Genomic DNA, 8378 nt, shown 5'->3' with positions numbered 1-8378 from the left:
CCCCAGCTGTGGGACGCTCTCTGCTAGGGTCCCCCCGTCCCCCCCATCTCTTCCTAGAAGCGTTAGCTCAGTGCATGATGTGGGCTCGAGGTGTCACCTGGGGAGGGGTTCTGTGTGAGTGTGTTTGGGCCTCGTATCTATGTGTCCATGTGTTTACGAGTGAACGGCCGAGGCGCAGAAACAGAAAGTGTTTGTGGAGCTCAAACGTGCCGTTTCCATCGCAGTGGGTGGAGCCGTGGACTGTGTTTCCCTGAACTCTGCTCACTGCTGCAGCTACTGACGACGCCAAACTCATGTGTAATCACAGCCTCACATGTGGACAGACGACTCCAGGGAACACAGCTTTTATTACCGCTGTTGCATGTGTCCTCTACACTATTTAACCCCTAAACAGTTCAGTTCAGTCATTAGTATTATCTCATATGGATTATGCCTCAGTTATTTGGTCAAATACAAATGAAAATAATTTACACAAATTGCAAGATGCACAGAACAAAGCGGCACGAATTGTTTTGGGTTGCCCATACAGTACTAATAAAACCACAATGCACAACAGTTTGGCATGGTTAACTGTAAAATCTAGATTGAAATATTTTTTATTATCATTTATTCATAACATTATAGCAACACAAACTCCAGAAATTATTCACAGACAACTGTCATTTTTTGCTGATCGACATAATTATTGTACAAGACAAACCAGTGAACCATGGTGTGCTCTGCCTTAAGGCACAACAAATCAGTTACAGCGAATTGTTTTTTATCGGGCCATGGTTGCATAGAATGGACGCCAGGGTTTCTGTTGTTGGAAAATAACAGTAAATGTTTTCAAAAGAAATTAAAACTTTTTTTGTTTACACAGCAGATATGAAATGGAAAGAGTATTGATAAAATTGAAAGATGTCTTATGATTTGTATCAGACAAGCTATGGTTTGGTGAAGGAGTACAAATGTATAAAACTTATTGTGTTTGTTTATTTTTATTACATTGGGCTGTTGCATATGTCTCGTTTGTGTGTGTGTGTGTGTGTGTGTGTGTGTGTGTGTGTGTGTGTGTGTGTGTGTGTGTGTGTGTGTGTGTGTGGGCATGAACGGTGTAAGATTAATGTAAATAATTAAATTGTAATGTAATGTAGAGGAGACCCCAGGAAGAATAGCAACTGATGATTCAGTTGCTAATGGGGATCTTAATAAATGTAATGAAAACACATAGAACTACTTACATTTAACCTTTCCATAGTCATTTATATCCATCTATTCTAATATCATCCTCTGTGTTTAGCATTTTTTTCAGTGTAAATCATGTATTTTCTGTATTTAATTCATTGATCATGTAGATGTTCATTAAAGCTCAGAGTAAATTCGAAGGTTATTTTATCAAAAACAGATAAAACTGAAGGAAAAGTGCCTTTTTATCATCTGAGTATAAACCCAGTGTGTCCATCCACTGTCACTGTTCCAACTGGTCAATCAATATGTTAAGTTTTTATCTATTTTGTTGCTTATTATCTCCATTTATTATTTTGTAGATTTTCTTATTTGTTTTTGTTCATTTTGTTCACTTCATTTTTTAATTTTGTTGTCTTTTTCCTTTTTTTCCTGATTTGTTTAGCTTGTGGCTTATTTTGTTCATCTTATGTATTATTTTGTTGATTTATTATTAATTTTTGTTCTTTGTATTAATGACTTTGGCTGTTTTTGTTCATTTTGTGGCTTATTTTATTCTTTTTTTACTTAATCTTAGTCAAGAATTTGCTTCATTTTTCCACATTATTATTACTTTGTATGTTTTTTTCATTCATTTTTGATCATTTTATTTAATCTACTGTACATAAACCCAGTGTGTCCATCCACTGTCATTGATCCAACTCCATGGGTTTGACTGGGAAATCAATGTTGTAGAAGATGACGGTGTTTCCACGGTAACTACGGAGCCTCTGAACGTCCAAATGGGTCATATCTGGTGACCATGAAAAGATGAAGAACTGTATTTTACACCAATTATTGACATGGATTGATAGGATTAGTGGATCAACAGGAATTAAACAGTTTAGATCAGTAGATGGTTTTAGGTCTTCATGGGTTAAACATGAACTCGTTGTGTCTGATCATCTGACTGTTATTGGGTTTATTTTCTCTGGTTTTCTTCACATTGAAAAACCCTCAGCTTCACGTCGTCGTCGACCTCCAGCCTGTAGGTGTTTCATTTCACTGACGGTGCAGTTTAATGAGTGTTTCTATGATAATCCTCCTCAGAGGTGGGCTGTGTTTGGACACCCTTGAATGAAAGTGAACAGGAGTAAATGGTGTTCATTGAAGACTTCAGTGTTAAACTACAGAACATCAGTCACAGCTTTATGACCAAAGCTGCTCATCTAAACATCCTGGACTCCACCCGTCAAACACACATGATTTAGACCCCAGTGCCTGCCCCCCCCCCCAGGCCCACCCAAACAGCACTTCTACTCCTCATCTCACTCTGGGTGTTTATTCAACCAGGACCCGGGTACTTTTAACAGGACTCTTAGGGTCTCTTTATTCCATCTCACAGACTGAACAGACTGGTGATGTCATTAGAGGTAATGGTATAATATGCGTATGAGTCTGTGGTGCATTGTGGGAGCTGGATGTTTACTGATGTTTATTAATTAGGAGTCCCTGAACGCACCATCATGTCCAAATAACAAACTGATTAAAGCCTTGCTGAGTCTTCATTTACACTGGTGTGAAGGAGCAGATGTGGAAGTAAAACTGTGAAATTAATTGTGTTGAAAGGACAAGAAAAAAACAGACGCATGATACACAACAAAAACAGAATTTACACCGATAATATCAACATATTTAGTTGAGGAAGAGATGGAAAAAACAGGATTATAAGGAGGAAAAATGAACTACATCAACTAATCAGATGGATGGGATCATGGGACACCAGACTGGTGTTATATTTATATATATAAGAGGAACATTTAAATGGAACTTGGACCATGGACCATGGACCATAGAACCTGGACCATGGAACCTGGACCATGGACCATGGATCATGGACGATGGAACCTGGACCATGGAACCTGGACCATGGAACCTGGACCATGGAAGCTGGACCATGGACCATGTAGGTTTGTCAGTGTTTATCCGTGGGTGTGAGTTTCAAACCCGTTCACACACTCATACACGTGCGTTTCCTCACATATGTTCCATGTTCTCTGTTTACTGGATGGTGTTGACAGCTGCAGGACGGTCATGCTACTTCCACATGGATTTACATTAAATTGATTTTGCGTCACATTAAAATGACAGTTTGGACATCTGCAGGTCTGTAGGTAACAGTTAAATGTTGGATGTGTTCATTGTCCAGAGTTAATGTTGGTCTGAATTCAACCTCTGAACATGTATGGTGTCTTTCACTCACCTTCTATTTTATTTGACCTTTATTTAAACAGGAAAGTCTGAACATACAAACAAAATGATGCAGATAAAGTTTGAACTTACAAAATATTCTGTCAAGACTCAATTTACAAATAACATGTATAAAAAAAAACATGAGTTTGAACGAGCAAGCAAAGCATTCTTTTTAAAAACTATGACTTTGTTCTCGGAAAATTACAGATTCTATCTTGCTATTTTATGACTTTATTCTCGTAGTGACAGTGTTTTTATTTTCTTATGTGGCCCTGATACACCACTGTAGTTTTTTTTATTTCTCCACCCCCCAAGGGGGGGCAAAGGGTATTGTTTTTGGTTCAGTTAGTTTGTTTGTTTGTTTACACTTTAGCAGTAAAATTATTGATTGAATTCAGAACTAATTGGGTTTATAGATTACCACTGACCCAGAATAAATCTCATTACATTTTGAGAAAAGTAGATCAAAGTTCCAATTTTTGTATGAATTTTTAAAATCTTTTTTCTCCCATTTTCTTCTAATGGATGAAATTTCAAATGTCTATAAAAACATTTTGTTTCAGTTTACTTCAGACTTGACACAAATATAGAGGTAAATGATATGACATCAGCACAAGCATAGACATAATGACATCAGCTGGATCCATGACAACATAAGATACAATATGTGTGAGGGGCGGGGTTTGTTGGGACTGGAACCACATGTTACCTTGTATACCTACACACACCTACACACACACTTACACACACACACACACACACACACACACACACACACACACACACTTACACACACACCTATAAGACGTCTGGTGCTTTTCTAACTCGTCTGAGTCATGTGATGCTCACTTACCATGTGTGTGGAGGCTTTATGGGCGTGGCTGTGTGCAGACACACTGATGCAAATATTCACGAGTTTAAAGGTTTACAGGACAATGAGAAGAAGACACACCTGGACATGTGCGTCCAAACTGGACTCATTTAAGGACGTTAAACTAGACTCATTTAAGGACATTAAACTGGACTCATTTAAGGACATTACACTGGACACATTTAAGGACATTAGACTCACTTAAGGACATTAAACTAGACTCACCTAAGGACGTTAAACTAGACTCATTTAAGGACATTAAACTGGACTCACTTAAGGACATTAAACTAGACTCACTTAAGGACAATAACCCCATCCCACTGATGTTAAATGAACCCATTCTAACCCATTTGATGGGGTTTATGTCTGATTTAAAGTCACGTTCTGCAGGTTTTTATTCCAACACTGACTGGAACAGATAACGTCCAGTTCTGATGGTTCTGCTGCATGTGACCTGTCATTCCAAGACATAAGCCCCGCCTCTTTTTTCATATTTTACAGGCAGTGAATGTCATTTAATATGGATTTAAAGGTTTTATTTGCTGAGGCATGTGTTCATTTGGGGTGTTGCATCATGGGAGTTTGTGTAAAACAGACCTGTGCATTGGTTGCTCATAAAAGCTATGTGTTCTGTATGGGAGGGGCCGTTCATGCATGGGCGGGGTCTATTAAAGCAATAATCACATTAAACCACACGACCTCACTGATTTAATGTGGTAGTTTCAGTTCAGACCATGTATTTTACCCATAATGCACCAAGGCACAGGTACTAGAACCCTAATCAAGCCCAGCCAAGTGTTTGCTCCTGGAGGATTCTGGGAACTGGGTCACTGGGGTCTGGTTTAGACCTGACCTAATGCAGACTGTGATGTTTTTAAAACATTTTATAAATAAAGTTGAGTTGAACAGTAGCTTTTATATGATGAACAAACTGAATGTACGACAGCGTATTAAGGCCACGAAAGAAAATAGGAACGCATGTAACTATGAAAATAAAGTCGTAAAATATCGAGGTAAAACCTGTAATTTTATGAGAATAAAGTCAAATACATAAAGAGTCCTAATTTTATGACAATAAAGTCATAGTTTAAAAAAAAAAAAAAACTCAATTTCACAAAAATAATGCTGTACTTTGGTGAGATTTAAATCGTAACATTTTGAAAATAAATTCTCAATAGTGTGATAAAAAGTTCTCATTTATAAATCCTAAACCTTAATCCTTGTTGATGACAGAGTTTCCAGTTACAGCGAACGCAACAAACGAAGTATCAACTTTCACTTCTGTTGGAGCAGACAACTAATGCTGATGTGTTGATGGTGGGCGGGGCTAATATACTCAGTATTTGGGGAGTGGGGCTAATATGCTCAGTATTTGGTGGGCGGGGGTTAATCGGCTCAGTGTTTGGCCGTTGTGCGTAAACCCCAAATGAAAGTAGAACCTCATAAAATGTTCAGAGTTCTCCATTATGCAATGAGTGGGCATGACTGTATTCTGTAAATAATATTGTTTCCACCTGTTTTTAAATTCCAACATTATTCTCATAATATGGCTTCATTCTGGAAATATTACAACTTTATTCTCGTAAAATTACAGGTTTTATCGAGATATTTTAACCAAACTCCACTGTTGTCAGTTCCATCGTGTCCTGGATGCATTTCATTTTCTGCTCAAACATCCAGTTTTGACCTCAGTAGAACTGAGCATGTGCAGAAGGATCATGAGTTCAGTGACTTCAGTCTGATTCTCAGTTTAATGTCTCATAAATGAACGGAATGAACTAAAACGTATGTTTGTTTCATCTGGTGTAAACTACAGGTTTGTCTGATCAACACTGTTCAACCTATGAACTAAAGCCAAATGGGTCATGTGACCATGAAACCATCAATAACTGAATTGGGGGTTAAACAGAGTCCTGACCTCCTGTTTGTTGTTTTTGTCTGCATTCAGCCTGTCCGGTGCAGATCCGTCCTGTTTACTCCGTTTACTGAATCCACCCTGAAGCATCGTCAGGTGTCTCTTTTACGACTCGTATCGTCGGGTCTTCTGTGCATATTTGTCTGAGAACATCACATCTGCAGGTAGACGTTAAAGGAAAACACGTCCGTTCTGTCTCACACATGTTGGACTGTTTGTGTCCACTGTGCTTCATCCAGTGTTTAGTCTACAACACAGGAGTCCAACATGAGCCCTGTGGGCCAAAACCAGCCGCCAAAGGGTCCGATCAGGCCCATGAATGGATGAACAGGGTCTAGGTTCCACATACAGACCAATATGATCTAAAGTGAATCAGAACCAGGAAAATAAGAACAGAATAAAACTATATATAATGACAAATACACATTTTTTTAATCTTTGTTTAGTGTAAAACAAGTAAAATTACATGAAATTTTTTTGCATTTAAAAAATGTCCTGAACTAATATGAACAACCTGAATATAAATTAGTGTAATTGGACCAATATTCAGTCTGTTATTAAATGTTGTGTGTATTTGTAGAGCCACTGTATTTGTACATGTTAATAAACATGTATAAATGATAAACTGAGGCTGAATATTACTAAAATTACACAGATTTTTCTTGGGATGTTTCAGGTTGTTCATGATATTCACATTTTTAAGGAACCTCTGTAGATGTAAACATTTTCAGAATGTGATTTTACTTTTTTCTCTGTTATTATTTTACTGGTTCTGACCCACTTCAGATCATAGTGGGCTGAACGTGGAACCTTCACTAGAATGACCCCCCTGCTCTAGAATAATAGATTCTCATCCATTAAAGGCCTAAAGCTTCAGTGTGTCTCAGCTTCCAGAGCCGGTTCTGGCCCCGGACCACCAGGACCAACACCGGACCACCATCAGATCACCAGGACCACCATCAGACCACCAGACCAACCATCGGACCACCAGGACCACCATCAGACCACCAGGACCACCCATCGGACCACCAGGACTACCATCGGACAACCAGGACAACCATCAGACCAACGCTAGGATGCAGATACTGGACCACCTGAACCCAGGACAGATGACTATCCTCAGTCCAGAACCAACCTTGAACTGATCTTCATGGAATGGAACCACACTCACATTCACACATGTTTTCCAGTCAATTCGGTTTGGAGTAAAAAACAGTTCAATGTATTCAGTTTATTCTATTGATCATGACTTCAAACAAAAGTATGGAAATGTAAACGTTCACACTCACTGGAAATGAAGCCAACACTGAAAATACATGTCTGTCAAAACTGAGCAGAGTTTATAACAGCACAGAGCCACGGTTAACCCTTTACCGAACAAGTGACTATATTTGGTCATTTCCACATACATTCAGTGACATCACCAAGTTCCAGTGAGGACAGTGAGTCCCCAATCTGAGGTCCAATGTGGTCTCCAGGGTCTGTAAGGTTCAATGTGGTCTCCGGTGTCTGTAAGGTCCAATGTGGTCTCCAGGGTCTGTAAGGTTCAATGTGGTCTCCGGGGTCTGTAAGGTCCAATGTGGTCTCCAGGGTCTGTAAGGTTCAATGTGGTCTCCGGGGTCTGTAAGGTCCAATGTGGTCTCCAGGGTCTGTAAGGTTCAATGTGGTCTCCAGGGTCTGTAAGGTCCAATGTGGTCTCCAGGGTCTGTGAGGTCCAATGTGGTCTCCGAGGTCTGTCAGGTACACCTGTGCATGAACAGTGAGTGGACCTGCTTTGTTCGGTTCCATGAAGTAATGGAACTAGTGTAAGGAATGATGTGGACAGGGATCTGGACCAGCACGCATGGGGGTCTAATGGGACCAAAGGAAGGTTCTAATGGGACCAAAGGCATGATCTAATGGGACCAAAGGAATGTTCTAATGGGACCAAATACAGGTTCTAATGGGACCAAAGGCAGGATCTAATGGGACCAAAGGAATGTTCTAATGGGACCAAATACAGGCTCTAATGGGACCAAATACAGGTTCTAATGGGACCAAAGGCAGGTTCTAATGGGATCAAAGGTAGGTTCTAATGAGAAAATCAATGTTGACAGAATTTTTGTTTTGTTGTATTTTTGCATATTTTTGTATACATTAGTGTATTTTAGTGTATTTTTGCCTATTTTTGTGTATTTTTAGCATATTTTTTTT

This window comes from Sphaeramia orbicularis, chromosome 16 (assembly GCF_902148855.1).
Source record: "Sphaeramia orbicularis chromosome 16, fSphaOr1.1, whole genome shotgun sequence".
NCBI lineage: Eukaryota > Metazoa > Chordata > Actinopteri > Kurtiformes > Apogonidae > Sphaeramia > Sphaeramia orbicularis.
This window is presented reverse-complemented; position numbering follows the sequence as displayed.